This window comes from Cheilinus undulatus, linkage group 16, assembly GCF_018320785.1.
Source record: "Cheilinus undulatus linkage group 16, ASM1832078v1, whole genome shotgun sequence".
NCBI classification, from domain to species: domain Eukaryota; kingdom Metazoa; phylum Chordata; class Actinopteri; order Labriformes; family Labridae; genus Cheilinus; species Cheilinus undulatus.
The window spans coordinates 47,131,981-47,152,512 of record NC_054880.1 but is presented as its reverse complement, the minus strand read 5'-3'; the positions used below and the strand labels follow the sequence as shown (position 1 = coordinate 47,152,512).

General features: G+C 39.4%; 2 long non-coding RNA genes across 2 annotated transcripts; one reads left to right on the top strand and one right to left on the bottom strand.

The window, feature by feature from the left end:
- The first annotated feature begins 3,841 nt into the window (after window positions 1-3,841).
- On the top strand, window positions 3,842-13,088 carry LOC121524490. The gene is made up of 6 exons (XR_005993121.1): window positions 3,842-3,949; window positions 7,117-7,272; window positions 8,764-8,882; window positions 11,096-11,327; window positions 12,229-12,735; window positions 12,826-13,088. It is a non-coding gene; the product is annotated as an uncharacterized LOC121524490 (long non-coding RNA).
- Window positions 13,089-17,534: 4,446 nt separating this feature from the next.
- LOC121524354 lies at window positions 17,535-18,125 on the bottom strand. The gene is made up of 2 exons (XR_005993107.1): window positions 17,828-18,125; window positions 17,535-17,603 (listed from the first exon to the last, which is right to left on the bottom strand). It is a non-coding gene; the product is annotated as an uncharacterized LOC121524354 (long non-coding RNA).
- Window positions 18,126-20,532: the final 2,407 nt, after the last annotated feature.

The following is a 20,532-nucleotide window of genomic DNA, read 5'->3' as shown; positions in this document are numbered from 1 at the left end:
TGAAGGTCCAGTGGGTCAAGAGGGGGCGAACTATTGCATGTTTGAAGCTAGTTGGAAATGAGCCAGTAGAGAGTGAACAGTTGACAAAGGAGAGAATTTGTGGGCTAACCGTAGGAAAAACTTCCTTGAGAAACCTGGTGGGGGTGATATCTAGTTGGCAGGTGGATGAGTTCAAGTGGCAGGTTATATTTTCTAGATCAGATTGTGAAGTTTGCCTGAAATGGGTTAGGTTGCTTTGAGATTCTATGGGGATGGGATGGTTTTCTTGCTACAGGTGTAATATGAAGCCTGATTTCATTTATTTTACTTATGAAGTGATGGAGAAATTGTTCACAGTTTTTGTTGGATGCTTGGAAGGGCAGGGTAGGTGGTGGGCCCACGACTTTATCATCTGAAACAGGATCTCGGGGTTGTGGCTGTTAGTGGTAATCAGATTGGAAAAATATGAGCGCCTTGCTTCTTTGACAGCCTGCTGGTAAGTAAGCATACGAGTTTTGAGATGATCATAAGAGCTCTGGAGTTTGTCCTTCCATTTTCCCTCTGCTTGCCGACATTTCCGTTTTCTTTCCTGTGTCAGATTATTGAGCCAAGGAAGTGCATGGACTTTAGCTCGTTTTGATTGGGCAGTTTGATCGAGTATCAACTGACATTTTCTGTTAAAATCATCGATTAAGTTGCCTACCGAAGGAACCTCCTGAATAAACGCATTTTCAGGCACAGCTGAAAACTTAGAGCTAAAATTACAGGCTGACTTTGAATTAAAAGACTGAGTGTGTATATAGGTTGTTGATTTAAAAGCAAGGGATGGCAGCACTGCGTGGAAAAACGCTCCTTTATGATCAGAAACATTAAAATCAAGCAGTTCTATATTATCAATAGATACGTTGTATGACAGCACAAGATCAAGAATATGTCCCTTATTATGACTTCCATTCTTAACTAATTGTTTCAGGTTAAATGACTCACAGCATTTAATACAATCTGCAGTAAATGGAGACATGGAAGGACAGCAGATGTGCACGTTAAAATCTCCAAGAATAAGAACTCTGTCATAGTTGACCATAATAGAGGATAGGAGTTCAGAGAATTCTTGAATAAAATTAGTGGAAGTCCCAGGTGGTCTAAATATCAAAATACACAGTATTAGAGGCTGCCCATTTATAAGAAAACCCAGTAAGTCAAACGATAAAAAATGATTAAAAGACACAGGTGTGCCAATGCTTTGCCTCACCGTGTCTCCACCCCACCGGGGAGGGAGTAATCAGTGAATTGGATTTTGGGAGTCATCCATATCACCGTCTGAATCCAGGAATGTTTTTAAAAGATTCTTCACTATTGGGAGATAGGGCTGATGGTGGAGGTCTGCGCTCTGTGAGTGCTTTTCTAGTTAGAAGTGTTGCCATCTAGTGGACACATGTTAGCATAGCAGCTCTTCTAATCAATTCTATGTTTCTGTTTGCAGAATGATGAAGTATGGAGGTGTTCAGAAGGCATAAACACTCCTGTTGTCTGACATTGTGGTTCTGTGTTTTGATCATGTACATGTAGATTTGGTGAATGAGTTTTGGAAACACATTCACGTCCTCCTGTCTCTGCTGCTCCTGCTCTCATCACCTCCTACTCAGGGTAAGTTAGGGTTAAAAGTTTATTTGGGTTGTAATATTTTAGTCTGCTCTGGTGACTGGATTAGTTTTTGAAATCAAATTTTCTCTTTAACATGAATTTAATTTTGGATTCTTGTCATTTTTATGACCCAGATGGGAGTTTGTTGTTTAGTAAAACACTAATGTAGATCTATGTGCATATGTGTGTGCACATGTTTGGCATGTGACATCAGTAGGTTTGAAAAAAGTTCAGCACATGAATAAAAAGCTCTTGGAGACTCTTTGTTGTACTGAACTTCCTCCACCTGAGAATTATGGAGGCCACTGTGCTCTTGGGAACCTTCAGTGCAGCAGAAGTATGTTGTAGCCATCCCCAGATCTGTGCCTGTCAACAATCCTGTCTTGGACTGGTATTGGTCTCGAGACCGGTCTCAAGACCATATTTCGAAGGTCTCGGTCTTGTTTCGGACTTGAGAGCGTTTTTAGAGAAAGAAAACTAAAATTAAAGAGAGCGCGCTTTAACCGTTCAACCTTGGCGTGCTTTTTTGAAATGGATTTTTAGAGTCTTGTTCTTGTCTTGGTCTCGGTTTTGACTCGGTCTCGGTTCCCAAAAGTCTTGGTCTTGTCTTGGTCTTGTCTTGGTGTCTGTGCACTCTGGTCTCGGGCAAGTCTTGGTCTGGGATAGAGTGGTCTTGAGTACAACACTAGTGTTGAGTATAAAACCAACAGGTGGCAGAATGACCTCATACACAGTCTCATAAGAAGCCGTTGTTCTGCTTATGTGCCTGTTTGTGTTTTAGTGCATTTGACCTGATGTGTATTTGTCCTTAAGGCCAGTTTTATTCATAGATTTAGTAACCACAGAAGCTGTAAAACATGAAAGTGTCCTATTATTATAGTCTAGATTTGATTTCTCTTTCTACCGCATAGACCACACACAGATGTAGAGTACATACAGTCCTGGGATGCCTTCTATGCCTGATGTGTGCTCGTGCCTTCATTAAAGCAGAAAGGAAACTAATGCCTACTGCCCACCTCCTGATAGACACCCCACAGAGATAGCATATTAGAATACCTCCAGCCATTTATCAGGCCCTTTGCAGCCTCAGTCACTTCTTTGTCTCTACACTGGATGAATTGTGATCTCTGTTTGCATTTCAGTTAAGATAATATTTGTCAACTTGGCCAAACATTTTTGCCCTTCCTGTAACTAAAAAGCCACAGCTCATTACCCATCTCTCAGTCTGACAAATAAAAAAGTGAGAGACAGGAAAAGCTTAACCTTTAATGTTAAAAATTCAAATAAAAAAGTGGATGAGTATATAGAGTTTATTCGACTGTTTAGTTGTTTTGTAACTAGAAGAAAAAACATGACTGAATACATTTTAAAGTAAATACGTTTTTACTTTAATAGTTTTATAGACCATTGGTTTCACTTAAGTCCACCTTTATCTAAGTATCTACTTTTATATAAGTTCTTTGTTACTTTATTCTTCCCACCTGGATTTTTTTTCTTTTTTTAATAAAATAAAGATTTTTCATCCTTTTCTTGTGTCTATATTTGAACACTTGAGGGCGCTGTTATCAAACACAACAGTCTAGACATTTTTACATTCCTGTGAGGACTAAGCAGAGCAAATATTTGTCCTTGTGTATATTTTTTTACAACCCTAAAATAAAAATGGGTAATCAGTGTATGGGGCTCAGTGGCTTAGACAAATAAATGCTTGCTGATCAATTTGAGAATGGAAATTTTATCTCTTGTAACAGGATGAGGGAGAAACTGAGAAGGAATAAACATTTATTTTTTCATAAGAAAACACGATTGAACAATATTTCCAAATTCCTGTAACGTCTATTAAAGTATCAAAGCGGTATTAAATATGTCTGTGTTTAGATAAGGGGATCTAGGAGAGAGAGATCTACGATGAAACATGGGAGAGGATTCTCTTCAACAGTGGAAAATTTATTAGAGAAGCCAGGGCCAAATATATTCAGTTTAAGATATGTAACTGTGACGCACACAAAATATGTGGTCACACTTTAAGTTGTTTGTTTTTTAAATTGTGTAAATGTCTGTGGAAATCTGTGAAAAAGAACAGTAATTTGAGCCTTTTTGAACAGTAATGTGTTTGCTTTATAACTGATTTGATTCAGTGTGATTTCTCCTGTGTACCTCAGTCTGACCAGCAGATGGCAGTGTGGCGCTGGACTCTCTTTGCTGGCTGACTGTTGTAGTTTCCTCACTGCTGAGCGAGGCTGAACCCAACTGAAGCAGTACTGACCATAGATATATGGATATCTGTGGTACTGACCGTCTCAATCTTTTCCTCCTGCTTTTACAGGTTAGTAAGGTTAGAAATAAGTGTAAATGTACAAAAATGTTGTTTAACACTAGAAATAAGCTACAAAACATTTCTAAGGTGGTTTAAGTTTGTGAATTCATGAACAAGTACAGACTTTATTTTAACTCTCTGTTATATGTAGGCTAAAATGGCGCCTGAAGTCTTTTGTTATTTTCAAAGTAAAATTCTAGCTAAGTTTCTGGCTCCAGCACGTTCCAGGTCAGGTTAAATATTATAAAACTGTCTCTAAATGTAATAGTTTGTGATTGGGTGTACTAGGCGTGTAGTAGGACAGTTGCCAGTCTTCAGCTCATGCGCTTTATTTATGCTAATTTATTTTAATTTATTTTAATTTATTTTGTGACTGATGCTAAGCAATGGTGATTCAAGACCTTATAAAACTGTACATTTCTTGCTTATGTCTTACCTTGGTTAGTTTTGGAACTAAATGTAAACTCTTAACTCTCTGAGTCAAATATGGTGTTTTATTTTGAAAGAAAGCATTATTGTTATTTGTCTTATCTGTGATATTGTGAATGATACTGTGAATGAAGTAATGTTGGAAAACCAGAACAAGTGCAGAATGACAGAGAGAAGATGCTTTTATTTTGAATACTGACTACTAGAGTCTGCTGAGCGAGTCTGAACTGAACTGTCTCATCCTTTTTCTCCTGTTTGTACAGAACCTTATCTGTTTTATGGGTACTCAGTGTGAGACAGTGTCAAACAAATCCATCTGGCGTGCCAGGTTTAGTGTCCCGTTACATCCGGAGTAAAAATAACAGCATTTGATAAAAAGAACATCATTCCAACAGTCAGACATGGTGGTGGCAGTGTGATGGTCTGGGACTGCTTTGCTGCTTCAGGACCCGGACCACTTGCTGTGATTGATGTGATGTAGTACTTGAGTCCCGGACTCAGACACGAGTCCAACTCGAGTCCTGATTTGGAGGACTTGTGACTCGACTTAGACTCGAGCGCAGATGACTCAGACTTGGACCTGGACTTGGGAGGGAGGGATGAAGAGGAGGATGAAGACGGTTTTATTCTGTAATATTTGTTGTTTTGTGTGAGAAACCTCTCATAACTGACCGGTGTTCGTGCAGAGCCTGGTGTGTGCGTTGGGCTGCATGCGCGTTCAGGTGAGTCTAACCTGCTGTCTGTTAAAACAACCAGAGGAGAGAGAGAGGAGGAGCGGGGGAGCCTGGGTGACAGAGAGAGGAGCTGATAGGTAGCTTAAACCTGTGGCTCCTCTCTGTAATCTTTCCAAGAAATGAAACTAAAATGCAGCCAGCCTACCTTTGAATGGCTGAAAATCTCCATCAGCTGCTCAGACTGGTCACATTAGCTGCTGCTGCTGCTGTACAGTAATCCTCCTCAGTCTGGGGCAGAGAGATAAAAACTCTTAAACCTTGTAGAAAGTTCTGTTGGTTAAAAATATCAAACACTGAAATCTGTGTAAACATCGGCGAGATAACGCTGATTAGTGAGGTAAACAAGGTGGCATAGAGTAAAATTATGATGTGTTTAATGACAACTCAGACTCTAGAGTATCAAAGGGGGATGAAGATAAGACCTTTTTAGGATGTGTTCAATTGTCCCATGGAGAAAATTGGAATTTTTACTTTATAGTGAGAAATCAGAATAAATCCAGTCATTTTAAAGGAGGAATATTAAGTATAAGATAGATGCAAAGAGTTCAGTTAAAAACGCCTCATTTTTCCGCCCTAAATACACAAATAATCCTGTTAATATAACTAATATTATCCATGAAGAGTGTGATCATTAAGGAGTATTAACAAGAGTATCTATCAATAAAAACCAATGGTCCTCATCCTTGCCTGGTATATTTTTTTAGATTTCACTGACTAAAACTCAGGGCCGGCCCAAGCTTACTTGGGGCCCTAAGCTAAGTTTGACTGGGGACTCCCAACTGCCGATCACTGTTACTGATGCAGTCAGTGCTAGATAGCCTGCACATATACAACTAATCTAAACCCCAGTGGAGAAAATGAGCTAACAACACTTGAGATTTTGTTCATTTTATTTCAAACCACATTATAGATATTGAGAGAAATTCAACATATAATGTCACGTATATCACTTTAGTTAAAGCTGAAGTGATTTGTCACAGTTGATTGTTTAAATGAGTTAAACTAGACTCATGTATTTGACCAGTGTGTATGAACTGTCTCTTTAGTCCACTGATGATCATCCCTGTACATAATGGTAGTGACTATTACATCCAGACTCTGGACCCTCCTTGTGGCCCAATTGTTGAAAAACGTGTGTTAAAGTGCCCTCTTTGGAGCCAAAACACACGTTAAAGTGCCCTCTTTGGAGCCAAAACACACGTTAAAGTGCCCTCTTTGGAGCCAAAACACACGTTAAAGTGCCCTCTTTGGAGCAGAAACACACGTTAAAGTGCCCTCTTGGGAGCAGAAACACACGTTAAAGTGCCCTCTTTGGAGCCAAAACACACGTTAAAGTGCCCTCTTTGGAGCCAAAACACACGTTAAAGTGCCCTCTTGGGAGCAGAAACGCATGCTTAAGTGCCCAACCTGGTTGGCAAAACACACCAAACTGCCTTCTTGGGTGAAAAAAAACCTAATTGCCCTCAATTACCAGACCACTTGTTGTGGGTTGGCTACATTTAAGTAGGCTTGTCAGGTTATTGAGGGTGTGATTTTGGTGTGGCCTTTGCTCCCGAACTTAAGTTAAAATTAATATTAACTCCATCAGTTGCCACTTTGACTCTGTAATTCCCCGTGTTTGAGGGTTTCAGTCATTTTTGTGACATCTGCGTAACAGCCAGTGCTTTTTACTGAAATAGTCAATGCAGAGATCAACTTTATATGTAGTGTTTTATCAGCACAGTAGATTTGTCCATGTGGTGTCAATTTAAAAAAATGTAAGAGCAGATTCATTGGTGGCTAGCCTGTATGAAAGTGTGTTTATTCTAAATAGGCCGTCTTCAAACAGACTGATGGACTCTTGTTATTGACTGCTATGAGTTAGAACACCTTTCCTTATGATGTAAAAATAGCAAAAGTCACAGGAAGCAGTTGCAGCGATTTGATAAACATTAGAACAGGTCTTTCTTTATTTAGAGAACATAGTAAGCTGCAGATCTCAAACCTTTTCCTGCTTTTTTTGTGTCTCTTCAGGCCGTATGATTTATTCCAACAAGCTGGGCTTCCTCGGTGGAGTTTCGTGGGCCATCATGGTGGCGAGAATCTGCCAACTGTACCCCTGGTTCTGTTGATGACAGAGCAACCAGGTTGACTGCAAAGTCCCCTGCACTGGCTTCAAGTGCACACAAGGTAAAGAAACGCACAGAAACTTTTATTTGAGGGAATTTAAGCAACCATGCTGCTTGTATATTTGCAGCAGGTGTTTAGAGAATCTTTTAGCTGATAAACAGAAGCAGATTGTTGAGATAGTACAGTTCCCTTCATGTGAATCCTGCTGATTTAAGCTGTTGCCCACAAAAACCTGAATGCTGGCCACATGCTACCCCAAATGCCCTTATAATGTTGCTTTATTAGTCTGCAATCATTAGCTGTGGCCACATCTGTGCTTTTATAGGGGGAAAGAGTCTGTATTTTTAACTGCAAATATATAAAAAATCTTTTTTCTGTCAAAGTTGTTCATTACACACAATTATTGTTTTCCTTGATGACCTTGTGAAATTTGCCGATGTGTATATATTTTAAATATCTTCCCAATTTACACACGCAATAGACAAAGTTATCAATTACCACTCTACCTACATGATAGTGCACCATAAAAACCAGGATGCTGCAGAAGTAATGAGTTGGGATTGCTTTGTTTGAAACACAGGGGTATCTCAAACCACAAGCTTTAATTATTGTGGGATTTCTGCAAGAGAGGAGTTACTGTGTTGAGACATCATGGCTCAATAACTTTGTACTGAGCTTATGGGATATTCTAATTTTCTGAGACACTGAATTTTGGGATCTGTAAGCCATAATCATCAACATTTCAAAAATCAAGGCTTGAAATATTTCACTCTATGTGTGATGAGTCTATATAACATGAGTTTCACTTTCTGAAATGAGTGACAAAATATTGAACTTTATATGATGTTCTAATTTTTTGAGATGTACCTGTATTTGTTGTCTTTCAGTCTTTGTGTGTTCTTGCTACTGTCTTGTGAAATGTTTGATGTTTAGTTTTACTCCCAGTGTTTGTATTCATTCCTTGCTCCCCTCCTAGTGTCTCTTATGTCTTCCTGGTCCAGTGTTCTTGAGTATTGTGAGGTTTCCTGTTTTATTCTGTAGTTGCCTTCCCTTGTGTGTGATTCCAGTATTTCTTCTTGCCTCAGTTTCCCTCCACTATGATTACCCTCACTAGCTTCACCTGAGTCTCACTACCCACACCTGTCTCTCCCCTTGTGTAGTCCCTCCCTGTGCATTTAGGATCTGTGTTTCTCCCTGTCCTTTGTCAGATCATCGCACGTCTTCATCCATGTTTCTCCTTGTGTTGATCCTCGTGCCTCCTGTAGTTTTTGCTTTTGATGGACTTTGTTTGAAGTAAGTTTTATTCAGTAGATGTTTCCCCTTGTGGTTTCTTGGTTTAGTGTGTCCTTCTGTTTTTTGTTTTTTTTTTATTTGCCTTTTGTCTAAATTAAGTCATTTTGAGTTTCCTTCCCCTTTTGAGTTTTTTGTGTTAACCTGAAGGTTGATTCCCATATTAAATCCAAAAGCTCTGATGCCGTGCAGTGCAACTGGGTATTAGATGTTCTTCATGTCTTCAAAAGTCTAGCTGTATCTTTTCTTGTCTGTCTTCAGCTACTGGTACATTCTGTGAGGGAGCAGAGAATGAGGACCAGATGATTGGATGAGGATTTCTGAGTTCCAGGCCAGGAACAAAGCCTGCCTCCCTCATCAGCTACTCTCTGGAGTTTTAGGTAAGTGAAGAAAGACACTTAGATGAAATAATAACAGGCATGCAGTTGCATTTTCCTCTGGCTGTCCTTTTAAGAACTTAAAATTATACTAGATTTGGAAACTTTACTACATAGGGAAGTTTTGGATGCTATACAAAAACTAAAAATGCATCAAAGTCAATATTTTGGCTAATTATTGACCTATCCAAGCTGGGTTTAGAAATAATGCCAAAGGCATCAAACATTTTGTTTAAGGAAGCTATCACATTTTTTCACTTTTTTTCAGAAAAAACATTGACTTCAACACTGTAAGAAAAAATTAGTTGAGCTTACTTTAAAAAATTATGGAAAGTCGTTGCCTCAAAAATAACAAGTAAACTACACTTGACTTTTGTGAGTTAAAAAACCTTGTTTGTTAGTAGTGTGCAGTACTTGTTTTACTTGGACTATTTAAGTATTCACTAATAGTTTAAAATCAATTATTTTAAGTTTTCACAACTGAGATTCAAATGTTAATTTAAGTTTGCAGGACTTAGCCTAAATCATCTACTTTGAGTGTGTAATACTTCACATTTTTAGTGCATTGTAAACACTGATAAGTTAATAGCACTCACAATATCTTAGATAACTGATTACCTTAGAACTTCAGCTAGTACAAAAGTTTTGTAAGTCATCATTTCACCTAAGGTGGACTATCTTGTGTCACCATTATCAACAGTGGCTGTTGGTGACCCACTTCATCAGTGACAGTGTGCCATACAACTTCACTGATGCTGATAACAGTATCAGCACCCCCTATGGGCGGGACATCTTTAATTGAGACAGTAACTTCACTCGTGGTGGATTGTATTTATTTATCTTATTTCACCTTTTTTTTAACCAGGAGAAAACCTCGTTGAGATTAAAAATCTCTTTTTCAAAAGTGTCCTGGCAAAGACAGCTGCAACAAACAGAGTGCATAAAGGTTTAGTGCCCAAAGGCATTCTGGGAAAACTCCAGATTTCCCACAACTCAAATAATATGAGTTATAACAAAAAATACTTAAATTGTTTGAGTACTGTTCACTTAAAACTGAAATAAGTTCTATCAGCTCATAAAAATAGAGTTCAAATCGCTGTTTTGGATTTTTAAGTTAACACAACTTAATTATACCCCCTTTTTACTTCATTTTTTTAAACTAAGTAAACTTAAGTAAATCAAGCCCTTCTGCTGTTATGGCCAAGAAGTACAATTAACTTGTTTATAATAAGTATTTAGAACAGGTTAAGAAGAACTGAGTAATTTCAACTCAATGTTTATGAGTAAAATGGATGTTGCTTTTTACAGTGAAGTAATAAAACTGGTATTTAAAGGGTTAAAATCCTCAAATTGGTTGAATGTGTGGTAGTTTTGAGCACAGCTGAAGTTGTTCAAGAGACTTATGCAAAAGAAAACAAGAAAAAGTATTAATCTGTTAAGTTTTTATAGCAGTTTTTTGGAAGTGGACATTTTTGTCCTGAGTGACTTTAGAGGGTAGTAAATTAAAGTGATGCCTGAGGGTTAATGCTTGAAAGACAGCTGACATACAGTGCTTAACAAATTTAGACCACCACCCAAAGTCAGGTTTCTGCCACAGCTGCCCTAAATTAACAGCATTGGTAATTCCCAAAATCATTTTGATGTTTCTGCAATGGTTAATACACCAATATGTAGAAGCTCTTTAACCCAAATGATATTTTAATGCTGAAATATAATTATCCACCCTTAACCTCATCCTTCCATTTCATCATTTCTATATTAAACTATTCAAACTTTTATATATATATATACATACATATATATATATATATATATATATATATATATATATATATATTTACATATATGTTAGAATGGTAAAGCATACTAACATGAAATGTTTGCATTGATGTCCTCCCAAAGTTGTTGGTTGTTGTGTTCCTTCCTAGCTCCAAATTTCTGCATTTTTTTGTTGAATTATTTTCATACAAATCAGAAATCTGAGTCCCTACTTTGCATGGCAGTAGGTGGTGGGTCCTAAGGCTGGATCAGTCGAGAAAAACTCACAAAAAGGACAGAAAAAGTACAGAGATATGAATTTTGGCCTAGAGAGCACAAAACTTGCCTCATCCAGGTTAGTTATTCAGACCCTATACTGATGATTCATTGTGTATTAATGATTATTTATCCATTCATTGGTGTATTAATGATACAAACCTAATGTTTGTTCTGCCCAGCTGACCTGAACCAGATGCACAAGCTAAATGAAAAGGCTTACACCAACCCGGAGCAGTGGCAGAGGAGAGCTACGGCCGCCACGTCAGCCCGCCGGGCCGAGCACCCGACCCCAATGAGGGGGTCTCTGATTTCTCACACATGCAGTTTGCCAGGGGTAGCGGCTCTGCCCCCCAGCCCTCCCAGCAGCAGCTGCAGGAGCAGGACAAGTACAGGGCTGACCTGAAACAGCAGGTACGCCTTCAACCACCTGTGTGTTTCTGTTCATCACTTAACCTCCTGAGACCCAAGCTTTAGTTTGAAATGCATTTTTAGTTTCACCCACTTACTTGGGATAAGTGGGACCTGATAAGTATAACACAAAACACAAATATTATTTCTTTGCTTGGTAGTCATTCTCACAAAGAATAGGTTTAAAGATTACTAGAGGTTTCTAAAACATGAAAATGACCCCAGTTTCCCCCAACTTCCAAAGACATTGCCAAGGATTCTGTGAAAATTCTTCAACATTTTTTAAAATTCCACAAATAAAAGAATATCCTATAATATTTCCCAAATTTCCTTCCCAAAAAATCAGGAAAATTGAAATGCAAAATCCACCAAATTTCCCCAAAATTTCAAAGCTAGTTTAATGCAAAATTTCCATATAATTTTCCAGGAATTTATGAATAAATTCCCAGAAATCTCCATTAAAATTTAGAAATATCAAAAGATATTCCCTTCCCAAAAGATTCTAATCACATCCCAAATATCTACAAATAAATTCCTCAATTTCCATGAAAATGCCTTAAACCTTAAAATCAGATTCCTTCAGTGCCTGTTATAAAATGCTGCAAAATACACAAACATATCTCCAACAGTTCTGTGAGAATTCCTGACATCTTTAAAGCAAAATCCCCCTCCAAAATTCCAAGCAAATTCTGGACAATTATCTAAAAGATTCTAATAGCAGAATTCATTTCTTTGTAAGAAAGCAAAAATGTAATGTCCTTGTGTGTGCATGCAGGGTCCCAAGAGGTTAAACAAAGATATGAAGGGAGTTGAATCAGCTGGGTTATGATATCTAGAGCCAAAAGTTCCAGTGTTTTGTGTTTTTATTGGTTTTTGCTTTCTTATTATCCCTGTTTTGTTGTAGATTGCTGAGAAAAAGCAGAAGAGAGCGCAGGAAAGGGAAAAATCTAAGGAGGAAGACGAGGAAGAGGAGAGGAGGCTGGTGGAGCAGAGGGCCCACATTCAAAAGGAGTATGAGGAAGAACAGGAGAGGAAGAAGCCAAGCCTGGCCCCTCTTCGATCCCCTCTTCCCCTAAGCTGGTCTCAGGTTCCACCACAACACTTCCCTGACTGGGATCCACACCTAGCGGCCCTACTCCTCTTCACCCCGAGGTTCCAGCAGCTGACCTGAGCAGCCACTGCTCTGAGGGAGAGCTCGACGCGAGGGCTCCAAACACCAACGGTGCTGGGATAAATGATCCAAGCCCACCCACTGCTGCACAGGACCCCGACATCACTCCATTGGCTCTGCCGGGTCACTCTGAGGTCTCACCGGGAAAGAGGCTGTTGGCGCAGGATGAGGATGAGGACACCATCCTCAGCCTTCCTCCCAGACATTGTTTTACACCACAGCTTCGATCAAAAAGAAGTGGTAAGCTTTCTCCCCATTATATTTTGAATTTTTGTGTGTGACATGAATGTGCTTTCATGACATATCTCTAACAGTCTGATCACATTTCAGTCTTATCTGCAGGAAAGAGAAGAAGGCACGAGATGGACCACATGGTCGAGACGGTGGATGAGGTGAAGGAGATGTGTTTGAGGATGGACGGTCATTTCCAGCACCTCCTGGAGGCTCAGGGAACAGAGGCCCAGGAGATACCAGACTGGTGGACATGTTGGAGGCCCACCTTGACCAGAGAGAGAGGGAGAACCAGGCCTTCAATGAACTGTTCAGGAAGAGCATTCAGATGGTGGCCAAGGCGTTCAGTGGCCAGACTTCTGGGAATCAGGACTATGGACTGTTGGACTGAAATTTTTCGTGTGTGGACTGGACAGTTGTTGCCTAACGTGCTTTTCTTTTACATTTCTTTAATAAACATTTTTTGTGAAATGACTTGTTATCTGTGCTTTGTGCATTACTTATGTCACCTTAGAATTTGCAGCTGCTGACATAGTATGGCAGTTTTTGGAGTGATTTCTCCAAGCCTTTTGCCACTGCATGGACAGAAAATGCCCCCATATTCCACTTCACTGTAGTTAGGGGTTGACTAGGATGCTTTAACACTGGTTAAATGGACAGATTGACTTTATTACAGTAACATTTTGGCCTCAAATATGTGTGTATGTTGTAACACACTAGGCTTGTACATTTTTAATGAAATCCATCAAATTGTTTGCTGTTACTTTTCCTCCTCTAGAAAACACCATTTTATAACAAAGGTTTCTAATTGGGAAACCAAAATGGGTCTAGGACTTCTAGAAGGTGGCAGAGGATTATGACGCCTCACTTCCACCCACTAAGTCTATCAAAATGATAAGAACTAAAAATATGACCCAAAATAAGGATGTGGGAGTCATTCAAGTAAGGGCTAAGTGAAATAAAAATATTTGTGATTTTCTCCCCCACACTCAAACAAAAAGGCACTCAAATTCATTTTTTCTCAGATTCAAACATAAAGAGAGTCAACTGATGGTGTTGACCCTCACAAACAGAACTGAGCAGCTACCTGCTGCCTATGTAGCCTCCCAGCCCTGCTGATTACCAACAGCTGTCAGCTGGGAGCAGACGCCTCAGGTGCACCAAGTTTCCCTGAACGAGCAGGGGGAATTTTCTCGTGTGCTCAGGCATCTCAATCTGATCTCAACACTAATGCTGCGTTCCAGGCAACCTGTAACTCGTGAAAGTGCGCTGGAATGGCAATCGAACTCGTAACTTCCCACCCGTGAACTCGTACCAGATCGATGTACTCCGAGTTACGACTTGTGACATCACATCACTGCCTAAACAATATGGCAGCCTCTATGGATGCGGTGGTGCTGCGAGTGACACACGGTGAGAAATAGACTTTACAACAATGTAAAGTAAATTCGCACATTGCAATCACAAAATTACACACGCGATTATGTACTACAATCTGTTATGTGTCCGAGACGGTGCCCAAATATGTCGCCGACATGAAATAGCTAGTGCTAGCTAGCAATAGCTAACGTTAGCTAACGTTAACGTTAAAAAGTTGATCATGCTAATTAAAAAACAATGTAATGTAAAATTAACTCAGCATGGCGAAATTAGGCATACAATGTTTAGCTAGCTGGCTCTGACAATGTGCCTGATATCATGCTTTTATCATCAAAAGCATAATCCATGCACTTATCTGCTGTACTGAAATCAGCTTCCCACTCAAACACAGTGTATCTAGATGAGGAGATGTGAGGGTTTCTGGATGAGGAGAGAACCCGACCCCTCTTCAGTCCCCTGTATCAGTCCCCCCAGGGGTTATACTTTTTGGATGAAGCCCAGACCATAAGGGTACTTCTTCATCTTCCACTTGGTAAGTTTTGTCAAGGACCTGTATTGAAATTACAGTGGAACCTACTTAAAGTGGTCACTGTTAAAGCGATCCTCTGTTCATAGTGATCCAAAAGCTTGGTACAGAATCATTCATGTAATGCTTAAGTTTGGCTGCAGTAGTCATACATTTATGATCAAAAAGGGACAGAATCATCCATTTAATTTGATCTGGACAGACATTATCTCTATGAGATGGTCCCACAGTATTGTCAGCATATTGTTGCCAATTATTATAGTTAAAAGCTGTGCATTTGTGTCTAATTGCATGCTATTCTTGACATAGACAGTTACATTTTGTTCTTGCTCAAGGAGAGAAGAATGACAGTCAACTGGAGACACAAAGCATGTGTGTGGAGGGAGAGGAAGCATCCAGCTCTAGCACCACACAAGTGTCAGGCCCCAGTACTGCAGTCCTAGGCCCCAACAGTACTGGATCCCAGTCAGGCTCCAGCAGTCCATCAGAGTCAGGGCAGGAGACAGTTTTCACTGTGGAACACACACGGTTTCTCATGGAGCTGATGAGGCATGCAATAGATACGATAAGTTCATGCAGTGGAACCAGCTTGTCGTGATCACAGCTAGTGATCCTCCATGTATAATGATCAAAAAGCTTAAGTCACAATCATTTCTATACACATGCTTGTATTCTGCTTATCATCCATTTATAGTGATCAATTTTACCTGTAAGGATGTGTTCACTATAAGAGGATTCCACTGCATCATAATCTAAGTATACATCTAGACCTGTTATTCAGTTTTCATAAGAACAACACATGTATTTACTTTTCTGGAAAGAGACTGTCTCAGACACTTGACAGATGAATATACCTCAGCCAAAACAATTAAAAAGCATTGTTGAATAGGCTGCTTTTAAACATATGATGTGGTATGACAGAGACTATAGAAAATACACACATCCATAATGCTTAGAGAAGTTTCCATCTGAAAGGCGTAGTGCTGATTTTTTTTGGTAGCTGATCTAACCAACTACATGATGAACTCATTATTTATTTGAGTCAGACATTGTAATTGTTTTCATGATTTTCCTCTCACAGGGAGCACCTGGAGTCTGATGGCAATGAGCTCCCCCGGAACCTGCAGGAGCTTAACACCAGGATCAAGAGGGGAAAGGGGGCGAAAAAAAAAGTTGTGGGAGGACATTGACGGGAGGCTGACAGCCAAATTTGGCCTGGTTTTTGGTCCAGCCCAAGTGGCTCGCAAATGGCAGACCCTTGTCGATGGCTACAAAGGTGTCAAGGACAATAATAATAGCACAGGGAGGGGGTGATTCGGTTCAAGTTTTATGATCAAATGGATTCACTGTTAGGAGGGCAACACGACATTGAATTCCCAGTTGTGGGAGACAATGAGGGGGGCCTGAATGTCCGTAGGCCAGAGGTGCTGGGTGCAGACAGGGTGCAGGGACAGCCACCAAGCACAGGGGATAGTGCAGGGACCAGCAGAGCAGGGGGTACACACACACCAAACACACGTAGACCGAGGGGGACAAGGGGACCAGCAAACTCACTTGTAGATGTTATCCGGGAGTCAGAACAAGCTAGCCAGAGGAGACACAATGAATTACTTGAGGAAATGAGAGCTCAGTGGATCTCCTTTGAGAATTTAATGAGAGAGTATCTCAGCAAGCAATAGACACTTGGTCATTGTTCAATTTGTCCTGTCTGTTCTGTTCAAAGTGGTAGCTGATTGCCTAGAAGGTGCTCAATTCATTCAGTTAATTCACACACCCTGTTTTGTTGCATTTGTGATTTGAAATTGTTGACATTAAATAAAATGTTCATAAATTTGCAGTTATTGTTATTGTATTGCATCCAACATTGCTTCTTGTACAGTGATTGAATTCATTGCTGCTGACCCTAACCCTAGACACTACTGCAACACTATATACACTGTATTCAATGGGTAAAATATTAGAAATGTTAAGTACATCATGTTAAAGAGAAGAACAAAATAGTAAAATAGAAATGCAGTCATCAACCTCGTACAATAAGTAAATATTTTATTATGACAATAATTGCCTTGAATGTGCAGCAAAAAGGAACACTGTGCAAAAAAAAAAAAAAAAATAGATCTGTTGTTGAAGATTAACCCTTCAAATGTTCTCATCCTCATGACGAGGGCAACCAGCAGGATGGTCCTCACATATGTCTGAAGGTCCGGAGCAGAGGTTGTGGAGCATGCAGGGCTGACATGATCAGCATGATCACCACATCCAGCCTGGTGTTTTGCAGATCCCTCATTCTCCTCCACTTGCATTTCACCCTGCCAAAACATTACATTTTAGAGGAGAACCAGCTCAGTGATTTTATGGTTAGAGAGTCCACCCTGAGATTGGAAGGTTGTGAGTTTGATCCTCAGCTGTGCCATAGTACCCAATATCTTCCTGCTTGGGAGGTACTTGTACATGAAGTTGCCTCATTGTTCTCAAAGGAGTTACTTACCTGCCAAACGCTTGTTCCACCACAACACGTCCTTTGCAGATCTGCATGTCCCTCTGCTGGTCCTGGATGGTAAGGGCACCATTGTCCTGCTTTGGCGTGAGAATAAATGGGTATTTGGCACTGTCGCCAAGTATGTACCTTCAGATAAGAGGAGGGACAGGGTGGGAAATTTAGATTTTCAGAGCAGCAAGGTACAGGACAGGTAGAGAGGAAGTGAGCCATTCAAACAAAGTAGGCTTCTGGCTGTACTGTGAGCGGTTCTGTGTGTGGCAAAGTAGGGATAAGGGCTATGATAAATTTGCACCAATACAAGCCAGACAACGCCACCTAGGGACTTTCACCCTAGGAGTTTTACCCAGTTCTAAAGATAAGAGGCAAACACAGGTTCACTCTACAAGGAAGACAGAGATGTGGTTCAAAAAGCAACTCAAAAATTTATTTATAAGTTTAAATGCAAAAATATATTAATGTGACTGGAAGTGGCTGTGGGAAGAAAAGAGGAGTTAGTAATTGGCAATGAATTTTAAGTCAAATTTATCGAAAGGATGTATCAAAATTTTATTACAATTTATTCCTATAACAATTGGTCTTTAATTAAACACTTCCAGGTAAAGTGGCTAAAACCAACAAAAAGGGAAGGGGAAGTGAGTGGGAGCTAGCAAGAGGGAGGCAGTCCACCAAAGGAAGTGTCCCAGGAGTGCACTTACCCATCACACGTGAACTCACTGCAAAACACGGCAAACAGGTGCAGACTACTGTGTCCCAGTGCGCCTATCACTACAACAAAAGGGTGCAGGGAACCACCCAGAGTGCCTAGCCTCCACCGCTAGCCAGCAACCACTGCACTGTAAGGGACAAGAAAGAAAAAGTTACACAAAAGAAATAGTTAAAACCTATATAAAACCAGTTGGTCCAGCTAAAAAGGCCTATTTTAATGACAATTTGATAAAATGCTGCCAAAACAGAACAAGCAAACCTAAACAAAACTAAGGCAAAACTAAAGGCTAAACAGTAGGCAAAACCGGACAAAACTAAGGACAAAAAACAGGACAAAACTAAGGACAAAACTAGGGACAAAACTAGGGACAAAACTAGGGACAAAACAAGACAAGCAAACCTAAGCAAAACTAAGGCAAAACAAGACAAAACTAAGGAAGAAACAAGACAAAACTAAGGACAAAACAAGACAAAACTAAGGACAAAACAAGACAAAACTAAGGACAAAACTAAAGGCTAAACAGTAGGCAAAACAAGACAAAACTAAGGAAGAAACAAGACAAAACTAAGGCAAAACAAGACAAAACTAAGGACGAAACAAGACAAAACTAAGGACAAAACAAGACAAAACTAAGGACAAAAAACAAGACAAAACTAAGGACAAAACAAGACAAAACTAAGGACAAAACTAAGGACAAAACAGGACAAGCAAACCTAAGCAAAACTAAAGGCTAAACAGTAGGCAAAACAAGACAAAACTAAGGACAAAACTAAGGACAAAACAGGACAAGCAAACCTAAGCAAAACTAAGGCAAAACTAAAGGCTAAACAGAAGGCAAAACAAGACAAAACTAGGGACAAAACTAGGGACAAACCTAAGCAACCTAAGCAAAACCTAACCAACCTAACCTAAGGTAAGAAAAACTAAGGCAAAACTAAAGGCTAAACAGTAGGCAAAACAAGACAAAACTAAGGACAAAACTAAGGACAAAACAGGACAAGCAAACCTAAGCAAAACTAAGGCAAAACTAAAGGCTAAACAGAAGGCAAAACAAGACAAAACTAGGGACAAAACTAGGGACAAAACTAGGGACAAACCTAAGCAACCTAAGCAAAACCTAACCAACCTAACCTAAGGTAAGAAAAACTAAGGCAAAACTAAAGGCTAAACAGTAGGCAAAATAAGACAAAACTAAGGACAAAACTAAGGACAAAACTAAGGACAAAACTAAGGACAAAACTAAGGACAAAACAAGACAAAGCTAAGGACAAAACAAGACAAAACTAAGGACAAAAGACAAAACTAAGGACAAAACTAAGACAAAACAAGACAAAACTAAGACAAAACAAGACAAAACTAAGACAAAACAAGACAAAACTAAGGACAAAACAAGACAAAACTAAGGACAAAACAAGACAAAACAAGACAAAACTAAGGACAAAACAAGACAAAACTAAGGACAAAACAAGACAAAACTAAGGACAAAACTAAGGACAAATTAGGGACAAAACTAGGGACAAAACTAGGGACAAAACTAGGGACAAAACAAGACAAGCAAACCTAAGCAAAACTAAGGCAAAACAAGACAAAACTAAGGACAAAAAACAAGACAAAACTAAGGACAAAAAAACAAGACAAAACTAAGGACAAAACTAAGGACAAAACAGGACAAGCAAACCTAAGCAAAACTAAAGGCTAAACAGTAGGCAAAACAAGACAAAACTAAGGACAAAACTAAGGACAAGCAAACCTAAGCAAAACTAAGGCAAAACTAAGGCAAAACTAAAGGCTAAACAGTAGGCAAAACAAGACAAAACTAGGGACAAAACTAGGGACAAACCTAAGCAACCTAAGCAAAACCTAACCAACCTAACCTAAGGTAAGAAAAACTAAGGCAAAACTAAAGGCTAAACAGTAGGCAAAATAAGACAAAACTAAGGACAAAACTAAGGACAAAACTAAGGACAAAACTAGGGACAAACCTAAGCAACCTAAGCAAAACCTAACCAACCTAACCTAAGGTAAGAAAAACTAAGGCAAAACTAAAGGCTAAACAGTAGGCAAAATAAGACAAAACTAAGGACAAAACTAAGGACAAAACTAAGGACAAAACTAAGGACAAAACTAAGGACAAAACAAGACAAAACTAAGGACAAAAGACAAAACTAAGGACAAAACTAAGACAAAACAAGACAAAACTAAGACAAAACAAGACAAAACTAAGGACAAAACAAGACAAAACTAAGGACAAAACAAGACAAAACTAAGGACAAAACAAGACAAAACTAAGGACAAAACAAGACAAAACAAGACAAAACAGGACAAAACTAAGGACAAAACTAAGGACAAAACTAAGGACAAAACAAGACAAAACTAAGGACAAAACAAGACAAAACTAAGGACAAAACTAAGGACAAAACAAGACAAAACTAAGGACAAAACTAAGGACAAAACTAAGGACAAAACTAGGGACAAAACTAGGGACAAAACTAAGCAACCTAAGCAAAACCTAACCAACCTAACCTAAGGTAAGAAAAACTAAGGCAAAACTAAAGGCTAAACAGTAGGCAAAACAAGACAAAACTAAGGACAAAACTAAGGACAAAACAGGACAAGCAAACCTCAGCAAACCTAAGGGTAAACAGTAGGCAAAACAAGACAAAACTAAGGACAAAACAGGACAAGCAAACCTAA